The sequence below is a fragment of the Papio anubis genome, chromosome 2, assembly GCF_008728515.1.
Source record: "Papio anubis isolate 15944 chromosome 2, Panubis1.0, whole genome shotgun sequence".
Classification (NCBI taxonomy): Eukaryota; Metazoa; Chordata; class Mammalia; order Primates; family Cercopithecidae; genus Papio; species Papio anubis.
Genome location: NC_044977.1, coordinates 45,455,101 through 45,469,534, shown reverse-complemented (window position 1 = coordinate 45,469,534; position 14,434 = coordinate 45,455,101). Strand labels below are relative to the sequence as shown.

The following is a 14,434-nucleotide window of genomic DNA, read 5'->3' as shown; positions in this document are numbered from 1 at the left end:
GTTGACTTTGATAGCTATGTAATTGTTCTGGAATTAGAACTTGTGCTCCCCATTGTAATAAATACTTTCCCATAAATTTACAGGTACAGAAGTTATAATTGATTGAATAGTCCCAGGTTGTCCATCGGGCCCTTCACAATGCAAAATATAACTACTTTGATATACTTCAGGGGCTTTACCAACTCCAACTATGTTAAATTGAGCAGGTTGAATTGGCCAGGTGGATGGCCAGTGCTGTAGAGAAATGACTGAAATGTCTGCTCCTGTATCTACCAAACCTTTAAATTTTTTTCCCTGAATAGTTATTTCACAAGTAGGGCATTTATCAGTAATTTGATTTACCCACTAAGCTGCTTTGCCATGTTTATTTGTGCTTCCAAATCCTCCTGTTCGTTTAATTTCACTTTTTCCCATTCCCACATACGGCACAATCAGGAGCTGTGCTATGCGCTTTCCTGGCTCTGCTTTCCAGGGAACAGAAGTAGATATAACAATTTGAATTTCCCCATTGTAATCTGAATCAATGACTCCTGTATGTATTTGTACACCTTTTAAACTTAAACTAGACTTTCCTAAAAGTAATCCTATTGTCCCTGCTGGCAAGGGTCCACAGACTCCTCTTGCAACCTTTTGTGGGGGTTCCCCAGGCAGAAGGCTCACAGCTTTTGTGCAGCATAAATCTACTGCGGCACTACCGGCTGTGGCGAGGGACAGACATTGTACAGGGGTGAGGGAATGGCCTGACCTGGAAATGCCCCGGTTTAGAATGGGGCCCAGGACGGGCCCCCCATGGCATTTCCCAAAATCGGGTTCCCTTCTTTATCAAACTTAGAGTGACACTGATTAGCCCAATGTTTTCCTTTTTTACATTTTGGACATATTTCAGGCTCAGCAGTTTTCTTTTTTCCCCTATCTGGCAGCCTGACTTGCTGATTTTTTCTACATTCTTTTTTAGTATGACCATGCTTCCCACAGTTAAAACAAACTCCAGGAAATGGAGTATTTCCTTTATCCACTCTCAGTCCTGCCATAGCCTGTGCCAACAAAGTAGCTTTATGCAGATTATGTCTGATACCATCACAGGCCTTGATATAATCAACTAAATGTGCTTTCCTGAATTTAAAAGGAAAAGGCTCAAATGTAGCTATAATATTTCTCCGTTGATCTGGGGGGTGTACTCTAACAGGGAACTACCAAGCCTTTTATCACCCTCTCATCTAGCTTGCTGAATTCCTGCCTGAATAGAACTAAGAGCGGTCGCTTGAGGCGCTGCTCGAACAGTCACTGGGGCAACAGTCTTTTCGCCCAGTGTCCTCCAGAAAAGAAAGATCTGGAGGGTCTTTTTCTTCAAAATAATAATGAGGGAGTACAGAAGGGTAGGTATGAACCTCTCCTTCCTTTGCCACTTTAACTTTAGCTGGTAAATAAACATGCTCTGTAACCTCTTGCGTTACTTCGCTATACTCTCCTTCCTCCTCATGATCAGTGTGAAAAAGTTCCAACGTGGAATGAACCAGACCCTACACTTGTCCCATTATTACCTTGATGCTTCCGAGCTCCCCTTCTTACTCACCACGGGGATTGCTTTAAAAGTACTCAGGTGTCCTCCAGCTAGTTTTCTGTTCCAACCATTGCTCCAGCGACCCTTCAACCTGGATTCAAACCCCCACGAGTGGATGCTACTTGCTGAGACCAGCTCGGTTGGGGAGACCCTAACCCAGTGGCACTAGAGGAATTAAAGACACACACACAGAAATATAGAGGTGTGAAGTGGGAAATCAGGGATCTCACAGCCTTCAGAGCTGACAGCCCAGAACAGAGACTTACCCACGTATTTATTAACAGCAAACCAGTCAATAGCATTGTTTCTATAGATGTTAAATTAACTAAAAGTATCCCTTATGGGAAACGAAGGCATGGGCCGAATTAAAGGAATAGGTTGGGCTAGCTAACTGCAGCAGGAGCATGTCCTTAAGGCACAGATCACTCATGCTGTTGTTTGTGGCTTAAGAATGCCTTTAAGCGGTTTTCCATCCTGGGCGGGCCAGGTGTTCCTCGCCATCATTTCCGTAAACCCACAACCTTCCAGCGTGGGCATCATGGCCATCATGAACCTGTTACAGTGCTGCAGAGATTTTGTTTATGGCCAGTTTTGGGGCCAGTTTATGGCCATGTTTCGGGGGGCCTGCTCCCAACAATAACCAGGGCTAAGAACTAGAAACAATCTATCTGTGAAAATTGTTTGTGATATGCTGTTTTGTATCACAGAATAGAACCTGTGTTTTGATTCACCACATTCCAAACACTCGTTTTTCAGAATCTATGAAGTGACATTTCTGAGATCACTGAAGCCTATTAGGAACAAATGAATATCCAGCTCTAAAACCTAGAAAGAAGCTATCTGTGAAAAGACTTTGTGATGTGCTGTTTCATATCACAGAATGGAACCTGTGTTTTGATTCACCAGTTTCTAAACAGTCTTTTTGTAGAATCTGCAAATTGACATTTCTGAGCCCGTTGAGGCCTTATAAGAATAAATACATATCCAGCCCTAAGAACTAGATACAAGCTATCCATGAAAATGCTTTGTGATTTGCTGTTTCATATTACAGAGTGCAACCTATGTTTTGAATCACCAGTTCCAAACACTTTTTGTAGAATCTACAAAGTGACATTTCTGAGTCCATTGAGCCCTATTAGGAAAAAATGAATATCCAGCCCTAATAACTAGAAACAAGCTATCTGTGAATGTGCTTTGTGATGTGCTATTCCATATCTAAGATTGAAACCTGTGTTTAAATTAACCAGCTTCCAAACACTCTTTTTGCAGATTCTATAAAGGGACATTACTGAGCCGATTGTTGCCTATTAGGAAAAAACTAATATCCAGCCCTAAAAACAAGAAACAAGCTATATGCAAAAACACTTCCTGATGTGCTGTTTAGTATCACAGAATGGAACCTGTGTTTTTATCCACCGGATTCCAAACACTCTTTTTGTAGAATCTACGAAGCAACATTTCTGAGACCATTGAGTCCTATTAGGAAATAACAAATATCCAGTCCTTAAAAGTAGAAACAAGCTATCAGTGAAAATGCTTTTTGATGTGCTGTTTCCTATCACAGAATGAAACCTGTTTTTGATTCACCAGATGACGAACACTGTTTTTGTAGAATCTAAGAAGTGACATTTCTGAGCCCATTGAGGCCTTATGGGAAAAAATGAATATCCAGGCCTAAGAAATAGATACAAACTATCCGTGAATATGCTTTGTGATTTGCTGTTTCATATTACAGAATGGAACATGTGTTTTGAATCACCATGTTCCATCCCTTTGTAGAATCTACGAAGTGACATTCCTGAGCCCATTGAAGCCTATTAGGAAAAAACAAATATCCAGCCCTAAAAACTAGAAACAAGCTATCAGTGAAAACTCTTTGTGATTTGCTGTTTTATATCACATAATGGAAATTGCACTTTGATTGAACAGGTTCCAAACACTCTTTTTGTGGAATCTATGAAGCGACATTTCTGAGCCCATAGAGGCTTTATAGGAACAAACAAATGTCCAGCCTTAAAAACTAGAAACAAGCTATCTGTGAAAATGGCTTGTGATGTGCTATTTTATATCACAGAATGGAGCCTGTGTTTTCATTCACCAGGTTCCAAACCTGCTTTTTGTAGACTCTACAAAGTGACATTTCTGAGCCCATTGAAGCCTACAAAGAAAAAAATGAATATCCAGTCCTAAATACCAGAAACAAGCTCTCTGTGAAAACGCTTTGTCAGATTGGAACCTGTGTTTTAATTCACCAGGTTCTAAACACTCTTTTTGTAATTCTACAAAGTGACATTACTAAGCCAATTGGGGCCTATTAGGAAAAAAATATCCAGCCCTAAAAACAATAAACAAGCTATCTGTGAAAATACATTCTGATGTGTTGTTTAATATCTCAGATTGGAACCTGTATTTTGATTCACCAGGTTCCAAACACTCTCTTTGTAGAATCTAAAAAGTGACATTTCTGAGTACATTGAGGCCTCTTAGGAAAATACAAGTAACCAGCCCTAAAAATTAAAAAGAAACTATTTGTGAAAACATTATGTGATACAGAGATTTATGTGTCAAAATTATTCCATAAATGTTCTGCATAGTTTTACATCTTGAAACCAAGTATTTTATCTTTTTTTCCCACCCACCGTATGGCCGTATTTCTTTGTGTGATTAAACTTTATGAGGATTTTTCATGATAGTTATTTAAAATTCCTCCTACCTCCTTTCTGGGTTTACCAAAGAGATGTCTATCTCCATGTATTCCCTGTACTCCATGGTCAATAAAAGACACTTTCCTCTTTATTCCTTTGCTAAAACAGTAAGGAATGCCCTTATAGAAAGGGAGGAGATGTATGCCTTTTTTTTTTTTTAATTACAGAAGAAATTCCCTAAATACAATGTGCTATCCTGCAATTGGAACAGAAAAAGGATGTAAGTGGAAAAACTGGCGAAATCCAAGCCAGATTTGTAGTTTAGTTAATAGTATTGTACAGATGTTAATTTCTTAGTTTTCATAAATGTACCATGGTTATGTAAGATGTCTAAGTAAAAGGTATATGCGAGAATTGTCTGTACTATCTTTGTAACTCTTCTTTAATTTGAAATTATTTCAAAATAAAAGTTTAAAATAAGTGAAGGAAAATCATACCTGTAGAAAATTTAGAAGATACATAAAAGCATAAAGAAGTAAAAAGTACACACTTAAAAATAAATGGAACACTTTACATATTTTGCACATCTATTTCCCATGGAAAGTAACAGTCCAGCAACTACCATATAGTATATACTTAACAAAGTCTAGGTCCTTTGCACTTAAGGCCATATTCCTTTGAGAATTCGACAAAATGAGTTGTTCCATGAAATAACCAAAGATTTAGAAAGGACTTGGCAATGAAGATTCCTATGGGGAATATTTTGGCTCCTGAAGATCTTCACCTGGCAACAACAGCCTGGCTTCCTTTCTCCTTTCTCTCAGTTTTCCTTCTTTGCCCTTTCTTTTTTTAGACAGAGTCTCACTCTGTCACCCAGGTGTAGTGGTACAATCTTGGTTCACTGCAACCTCTGCCTCCCAGGTTCAAGCGATTCTCCTGCCTCAGCCTCCCAAGTACCTAGGATTACAGGCACCTGCCACCACACCTGGCTAATTTTTATATTTTTAGTAGAGACAGGGTTTCACCATGTTGGCCAGGCTGGTCTTGAACTCCTGACCTCAGGTGATCCACCCGCCTTGGCGTCCCAAAATGCTGGGATTTCAGGCGTGAGCCACCATGTCTGGCCCTTCTTTGCCCTTTCAACTCCTAGTCACTTTCGCAGAAGGAAGAAAAACATAGTAATAATTTGGATGCTTTTTCCAGAGCAGTCATTACCAGTTGTGGCCTCGCTACCTTCACTTGTTTTGTTTTGTTTTGTTTTGTGAGATGGAGTCTAGTTCTGTCGCTCAGGCTGGAGTGCCGTGGCATGATCTTGGCTCACTACAACCGCTGCCTCCCAGGATCAAGCGATTCTTAGGCCTCAGGCTGCCGAGTAGCTGCGATTACAGGTATACACCACCATGCCTAGCTAATTTTTGTATTTTTAGTAGAGACGGGATTTTGCCATGTTGGCCAGACTGGTCTTCAACTCCTGACCTCAAGTGATCTGCCCACCTTGGCCTTAAAAATTGCTAGGATTACAGGCGTGAGCCACCATGCCCAGCCACCTTCACTTGTTTTGATGCCTAGCTTCTCACAAATCAGAAGAAACACCAGTTTTATGACACCAGAGTTCCCAAAAATTGCCTGGTTAAAAGGGAGGCAGATGCCAGTATTAGAGGAAGGACAGAGTCCAAAATTAGGACAGAGGAAATAATAGATGGACAGGAGAAAACAGAAAATCCCTCAAAGTGCACCAGCACAAACCTCTGCTCGCTGAAGGCAAGGAGCATATGCATTCCCATTCACATAGCCCATGTGCCCCATCAGCCTCCTCCAAGCCTTACTGTCTCTCCTTAGCAACTTTAGATCCCGAGGTCCCCCCATTTCAGTCTACTCCTGGGAGTCTCAAAGTGTGGTCCCCGGACCAGTTGTATTGAAAATGCAAATTGCTGGGCCCCACCCTATGCCTACTGAATCCAAACTTCTGTTTTAAGGCCAGGCGAGGTGGCTCACACCTGTAATCCCAGCATTTTGGGAGGCTGGGGCGGGCAGATCACTTGAGGTCAGGAGTTCGAGATCAGCCTGGCCAATTTGGCGAAACCCCATCTCTACAAAAAATACAAAAAACTTACCCGGATGTGGTGGCGGGTGCCTATAATTTCAGCAGGAGGTTCACTTGGACCCAGAAGGTGGAGGTTGCAGTGAGCCAAGATCACGCCACTGCAATCCAGAGTGGACAACAGAGCGGGACTCTGTCTGAAAAAAAAAAAAACCAAAAAAACATTTTTAACTGTTTTAAGAAATCTGTTTTAAGGAGTCCTCCAGGTGATCCAGTTGCAAACTCAAGTTTGGAAACCCTGCCATAAATTCTTTTGTGTGTCTTAACTGATAAAATCCCACCTTTGGATAAACCCAGTGCTCGTCTTCCACCTTACTTACACCTTGGCAGCTAAGCTCTGCTGGAGAAAAGCACTCGACTGGGTATTAATTGGTATCATAAATTCAGTCACCAACCTCAACTGGGTTCTGCCCAGCAAACTTACCTTTCTCAAGATGCTTATTCTCTTACTGTCTTAGGGTGGCCAGATTTAGGAAAGAAAAAAAAAAAAAAAAAAAAAGAAGAAGGACACCTAGTCAAATTTGAATTTCAGAGAAACATACTTCTTACCGTAAAAAATTATTTCATGTTAAACTGAAATTCATATTTGCCTGGCCGTCCAGATTTGTCGTTGCTAAATCTAGCAACCCTCACTAAGAAAGACATGTAGTCTTCAGGGCAGGCCATTTGGAGGAGAGCTGGAGGTGACATGGGAGAAACCCAGCATGGACCACAGGGAGGGAATGCAAACCCTGTCGGTCCTTGTGGCTCTGACCTTGACAGTGTGGATATCCTGCTGAAGCTGGGACCTTTTGTCGCAGAGCTAAACACATACACCTGGCCCAGAAGTCAGAGATGCTGGGGGAGAAGTCGGGGCAGCTGCAGGCCTGGCTTTGGCTTACATCAGTGAAGCAGGCCAGTAACTCAGTGACAAAGTGTGTGAGCTACACAATGACTGTTGCTTCACTTCTGCCCTCAAAATCTCCCACAAAAATCTCTCTGTGGACCATCCTAATTGGAAACATGTCGGGAAGGGAATTTGGGGAAATGTAGTTCAATCTAGGCAAGGTGACACATTATAATGTCATCATACCTATTACTCATTTTAAAAAGAGACTTGAGGTCGAGTACCAGGGACAAATGAATAATTTGCACAGAAGAAATAGTTACTCTTGGGCCGGGTGCAGTGGCTCACACCTGTAATCTTAGCACTTTGGGAGGCTGAGGCGGGTGGATCACGAGGTAAGGAGTTCGAGACCAGCCTGGCCAATGTTGTGAAACCCTGTCTCTACTAAAAAAAAATACAAAATTAGCCAGGCATGGTGTGCACTTGTAATCCCAGCTACTCAGGAGGCTGAGGCAGGAGAATCGCTTGAACCCGGGAGGCGGAGATTGCCCGTGAGTCAAGATCATGTCACTGCACTCCAGCCTGGGTGACAGAGCGGGACTCTGCCTTAAAAAAAAAGAAAGAAAGAAAAAAGAAAAGACAAGAAAAGAAAAATGAAATAGCTACCCTTTGTTGAATGCATATACATTCAACACTTCTTATCTATAAAATACACTTTACATAAATTTTGCTTATATAGATGACCTCTATACAAACTATACAGTTTTGTATACAGGTATACAAAACTATACAATTTTAGTTGTAACAATGCTTCAATGCTGGTATTATGAATAGCATTTTATAGATGAAGAAACTAAGAAAGAAGTGGAAAAATTTGCCCATGAACGTACAAGCAAGGGAAAGAGCTGTTATTTGTAGTCAGGTCTCTCCAAAGCCTATATTTCTAACCACTGTACACTGTGTTATCTGGACTACCAACAAACTGTAGACTTCCATTTCATAAGCGTTAAGTCTGCAGTCTCCAGGCCACCTGGGAAACCTTCACACATTGCCACTCCTCTGTGATTTTCACCTGACACCACTGGTTTGGGAACAAGTTCTTGAAGTGCTTGTTACACTCCCTGAGAACTCCCTTAAGTTGGAATCCCAGCCCTTCCACTTAGTAGTTAGATGGCCCTGGGTGAGTTACCTAACTTTCATCAGCCTCACCCTCTTCATTATGGCAGTTAATTCCCACCTTATGAAATCGTGGGAAAGATCAGATTACACTAATGCCAAGAAAACATCTGATACAGCCTGACTGTCCTAGACATTCCACCAGTAAGAGTTTTCCGCATTCCTTAATGAATTCGCCACCACTTCCTATATCCAGGCTGAAGACCCTTTAAATTATACCTTTCATCCTAATTTCTTACTCTTCCTCCAGGTCTGTATTTCCTGTTTCCCACTTGGAGACATAGCAAACCCCCAATCATCTTACATCTGAGCCATGATTCCCAGTTCTTTGTACTCTCAATGCCACCTTTGATGCCATCTTTTAGTCTTTTAGCTTACTTCCTTAAAATCATCTCCATTTCTCTCTCCCTCTGCCTTGCTCAGACATCATGCACGCAGCATGACTGTCTTTCCTGAGCCACTGGAGAAAAGAACTTTCCATTTGTAGCGCCATATTTTTAAAAGAATGTTGGCAAATCAGTGCAGATTGATCAGGGTGATGGGGCCTGGAAACTGGCATATGCCAGAATGAGTTTGGTGGGGGGTGGGGTTTGGGGGTTTTGTTTATTTGTTTTTGTCTTAAAAGCAGAAGTCCAAAGTTTGTCAGTGGGAAGAGAAGGTCCTTTGCTGTGTGTCCTTCAAAGTGCAGATGTGATCCATAGAAAGTGAATTTCTGTTCAACATAAGGAAATGTTGAGGATGAGAGTCCCAGCCAATGAAGCGAGCGTGATCACATGAGGGTCTCTATCTTCCTCACCTACTTTGCTCATCCCATTGAAATGTATGAGGCTCTCAGCAAAGACCGATTCACCATCTGCTATAAGAATTAAAGAAACAACTCACCAAGCTTCAAGCATGTGCATAGTAGCACCTTTATTAAATGACCCTAGACCCTCTAGAATCATATGCAATCCATTTTGAATCTGTTTGAAACTAGTCTCGCCAGCACGAGTGATGTGTAGCCTAAAGGCTACCAATGGCAAAGAGGAGTTTACAGTTCCTCTCTGAGCCAGCCAGAGACTGAACTCATAATATTGCCCTAAATAATAGTCTACTTCTTTGTTGTAGCTATAGTGCTTTCAGTGTTCAGCTCGGATAGCCCCAGTTTCAGACCAGTCTTTTTGTTTGTTTGGTTTGGTTTGTTTTTTTTAAATAGAGATATGGGTCTCACTATGTGGCCCAGGCTGGTCTTGAACCTGGTCTCAAGGGATCCTCCCACCTTGACCTCTCAGAGTGCTAGGATTATATGTGTGAGCCACTGTCCCTGGCCCAGTTTCAGACTGTTAATGGTCGTTATATTAGTCAGCTTGGGCTGCCATGACAAAATACTACAGACTGGGTGGCCTAAACAACAGAAATTTATTTCGTGCAGTTCTGGAGGTTGGAAGTCTGAGATCAAGGTGCCAGCTGATTTAGTTCCTGATGAGGGCTGTCTTCCTCGCAAACAGCTGCTTTTTTCCTGTGTCCTTACATGGCAGAGAGAAAGTGCGCATGTGTGAGTGAGCTCACCTCTCAAAGGCCCCATCTCCAAATACCATCACATTGAAGGTTAGAGCTTCAAACATGAATTTGTGGGGAGGGGAAAAATATTCAGTCTGTATCCATGGTCTTTCTTTTCTTTCTTACCAAAGTCATATTAGGCCAGGTGCAGTGGGTCATGCCTGTGATCCCAGCATGTGGGAGCCTCAGATGGGCAGATCACTTGAGGACAGGAGTTCGAGACCAGCCTGGACAACATGGTGAAACCCCGTCTCTACTAAAATACAAAAATTAGCCTGGCGTGGTAGTGCATGTCTGTAGTCCCAGCTACTTGGCAGGCTGACGCACAAGAATCACTTGAACCTGGAGGCAGAGGTGGCAGTGAGATGAGATCGTGCCACTGCACTCCAGCCTGGGTGGAAATGTTAGACTCTGTCTCAAAAACAAGCAAAGTCATATTAGTAAGACAGAGTTTTGTCTTTTTTGTTTTGTTTTGTTTTCGACAGGGTTTTGTTCTGTCGCTCTTGCCAGAGTGCAGTGAAACAACCAGGGCTCACTGCAGCCTTGAACTCCTGGGCTCAAGGGATCCTCCTTCTTCAGCCTCCTGAGCAGCTGGGATTACAGGCACATGCCACAGTGCCCAGGTAATTTTTTAATTTTTTTGTACAGATAGGGTCTTGCTATATTTCCTAGGCTGGTCTTGAACTCCTGGCTTCAAATCATCCTCCCACCTCAGCCTCTCAAAGTGCTAGGATGACAGGCATCAGCCACCTCGCTGATGTACATGGGCCACAGGAAGTTGGTGTGCTTCACACAGGCCAGAGTGACCAGCAGCATCTTCATTCTGGCTATTGCATGCCAGGGGCTGGTGATGGTGCCTGCCTCCTGGATCATATTCAGAAGGGTTCCCTTACGGACATTGCCAGCAACGTTGGCATCATGTGGCCACATGATTCAGCAGATCTGGAGGGTGGACAGTATCTCAGGTGGAGGAGAATGCAGGTGTCTCCAAGCCTTACCTTTTCTTTTTCTTTAATTTTTTTTGGGGGGTTCACCTTTATTCTACGCCTATGCCTATGCTTACCCAAGACCTTATCTTTTATTCCTTTGGGTTTTTTTGTTTTGTTTTGTTTTTGGTTTTTTGGTTTTTTTTTTTTGAGATGGAGTCTCGCTGTGTCACCCAGGCTGGAGTGCAGTGGTGCGGTCTCGGCTCACTGCTACCTCTACCTCCCAGGCTTAAGCAATTCTTGTGCCTCAGCCTCCTGAGTAGCTGGGACTACAGGTACTCACCACCATGTCTGGCTAATTTTTGTATTTTCAGTAGAGACGAGGTTTCACCATGTTGGTCACACTGCTCTCAAACTCCTGGCCTCAGGTGATCCACCTGCCTCAGCCTGCCAAAGTGCTGGGATTACAGGCACGAGCTACCGTGCCGGGCCTCAAAGTCTTATCTTTTAAATGGCCCTTCTGCTCTTAAGAAGGTGAGAACCAAGTCAAAGGGACTTAACTGACTGAGTTGCCAACGGTACATGAAGGGTAAAGAGATCCTGCAATTCACAACCTGGGACCTCAGGCAAATGCAGATTGCTTAACCTCTATTGCCTCATCTATAAACTGGGGCCAGTAATGTTCATGGGGATGTTCGAGGGATTAAATGACTTAATAAATTTAAAGCAATTAGAGTAGCCTAGCATGAAGAAAGCCCTCAAAAATGTTACAATCATTACTTTCTTTAAATGAGAAGTTGGCCTTAGATAGCTTCCAATGTCCACCCTCTACAGTGTTTTTGATCATCTTGTGGGTTTTTTTCCCTTTCCCCTCACTTTGTGAGCCTGCCCTTTCCTATCCATTTCCATAGCTAGTCCCCCGGTCCAGGGTTACATTCTTATGCTTGTTGGGATGAAACAAAGGAGAGCTTCCCATTTTCCCCCAAAGGGGATCTCTCAAACACCCCTATGTTTGCAGCCCTTTCTCTTAACGTCTCCTTTCAGCTCCTCCAACTCCCAGACTGTGTGGTTCTGCACAACAGTGAAGAAATATTGAGGAACCGAAACAAGCTGAGGCAGGTAAGTCCCAGCCCCTCGTCCACTCAGATGCCGGAGGCCTGACACCAGTTAGGCTGGTGCACCTGCAGCATTCTGCCCTGGGTTTGCTTTCGATCCCACCCCTGCAGTCTAGCCACCAGGAAACAAAAAACCTCCTCTCGGGGTTTTCTAAGCCCTACCTTTTGGTCAGGGCAGATCAGAACCCAGGAAACCCTGAACTCCAGATAGGCATCTGAAGGGAGAGGTGTCTCCACTCTGCCTCCAGGTCAGGTCCTCGGAACTACGCTTTGCCCTCACCTCACCTGACTGGTGCAGCACATCCAGCCTCGTGCTCCTTGTTTTCTGGACAGTTTCCTTTTGTTGTGTTTGATTTCCTTCTCTCAAGTAGTCATTCAGTTTCCACAGTGAATCCTGACTGGCACGCTAGAGTGTACATTAATCTCTGAGCCTCCCAAGGTGAGTGCTAGCAGGCCTGAACACATACTTGAAAGGTTGTGCCTCCCTTGCCTCCTGTTCCAGCTTCCTACCATCCAAACTACACAAATCAGCAAGTACCTCTTCCAAATTTGTTTTTTTTAGTTAGCAGAGTCTCGCTCTGTTGCCCAGGCTACAGTGCAATGGTACAGTCATAGCTCACTACGGCCTCCAACTCCTGGGCTCAAGTGATCCTCCCACCTCAGCCTCCCAACTAGTTGGGACTACAGGTGCATGCCACTACACCCAGCTAATTATTAAACTTTTTGTAGAGATGGGATCTCACTATGTTGCCCAGGCTGGTCTTGAACTCCTGGGCTTATGCAATGCTCTTGACTCACCCTCCCAAAGCGCTGGGATTATAGATGTGAGCCACACTGTGCCCAGCCCACACTTTGAAGGGCAAGCAAGGTGTGGAATCCTAATTAGGGAAAAGGAGTCAGGCTGGTGGAATCAGGAGAAAGCAAAAAGAGAAAGCAGATAAGCTACAAGTCTGCCTTTCTTCACAGTCCAGGACACATAGCCCTCCTATGCAGATAACTCACACTCCTCCTGTGCCCAGCTATCACCAGACCCTTGGCTGATAGAAAATTGCAAGTTAGCTCACTGCAGCCTTGGCATTATCAGTATTGCACAAAGCCCTCTTCATCGTATAGCATAAACACTATGCTATAAAATATCCAGCAAGCCTTTGTTTCTTTGCAGTCAGCTCGTCCCTTCTTGGCTGCCCATTGCTTTCTTGCAATGTATTTTCATACTTTCTCTAATAAATCTGCCATTCTTTTACCTACAACTGTCTTGGCAAATTATTTCACCCCCGTGCCATCAGCCCAGATAGTTGTCACTCACGCATGACACGAGGTACTAAATATTTCATCTTACAGGTAGTTGTGACCTTGGAGTTCTGTGATTCATACAAACTGCACTTTGAGTAGCATCCTGTGAGAGTTTGTTAAAAATATAAATTCTCTGACCAACCCCAGATCTATTAAATCCATTTCAGGGCTTGGAGCCCAGCAATCTGTTTTCATAAGCATATTAGAATTTGAAAAGTGCTGTTTGTAGACAACATTGATGAGCATCGCTGTTATTCTTCTTCCTTCCCCAACCCTCAATAGCATGTCAGTTCTCTGAAGACAGGCCCTGTATTCTTTTATGTTCACCCTTACATCCCTACTACGTAGAATGTGTTTGGTACAGAGTCAGTGCTTAATAAATAATTTGTTCAAATAAGAATTTAGAAATTAACCACATCCCTCTTCCTAAGGTTTGTGTCTTCACTGATTGGCCAGACTCTTAAGTAGGGGGCTGGTGGGTGTGGAAAGGAAGACCTCATCCAGACTAAATTTTTGGTTCAACTTTGCAAATGCAGAGTGTGATCACAAAAGTCTTGGAGAGTTGGTTGGCTCATGGGCTTCTGAAATGTTGACCATTTTATACCCCAAACCCAAAGCACATCAGTCAAAATGAGCTGTTCAGATAGTGTGAGCAGCAAGCAGAAGAGATGCTAGACTGCTGAAGCCTGTGGGTGGCCTCAAACTCACACAGCCCTTCTGCATTATACAACCTCTTAACAGGGTTCCTCAAAATAAGTTAATCTCATGCTTGTCCCCAGACTACCTCTAGAGGAGACAACGGGACAGGGCAGGCAGAAACAAAGAACTTATGTTTAGGGGCCCCGCTAGAATGATTTAGTCCATTGATGTATCCCAGAGTCAACATCATTTTCTGCCACAAAGTAGGTGTTCAATAAATGTTTCTCTTTTTTTTTTTAAGAGACAGGGTCTTGCTCTGTCGCCCAGACTGGCCTCGAACTGGGCTCAAGGGATCCTCTCGCCTCAGCCTCCTGGGTAGCTGGGACTACAGGTATGTGCCACCATGGGTAACTTTTTATTTTTTTATAAAGGGGGGGGGTCTCACTATGTTTCCTAAGCTGGTCTCGAACTCTTGACCTCAGCAATCCTTCTGCCAAGGTCTCCCAAAGTGCTGGGGTTACAGGTGTGAGCCACTGTGCCTGGCGTATATTTCTTAAATGTTTGAAGAAAAATAAGCAAGATACCTTTGCTTTATAATGCTTGTGCTAAAAAG

The 14,434-nt window shown here is 43.3% G+C and overlaps 1 long non-coding RNA gene across 6 annotated transcripts in view; it reads left to right on the top strand.

Annotated features, from left to right (window-relative positions):
- LOC103881890 overlaps positions 1–14,162 on the top strand; it is a 38,062-nt gene extending 23,900 nt beyond the window's left edge. For all 6 annotated transcript variants that reach the window (XR_004182076.1, XR_004182074.1, XR_004182073.1 and 3 more), the window contains 3 exons: positions 10,334–10,471; positions 11,819–11,893; positions 14,123–14,162. This is a non-coding gene — a long non-coding RNA (uncharacterized LOC103881890). The remainder of the gene's footprint in view (positions 1–10,333; positions 10,472–11,818; positions 11,894–14,122) is intronic.
- The last annotated feature ends 272 nt before the right edge of the window (positions 14,163–14,434 follow it).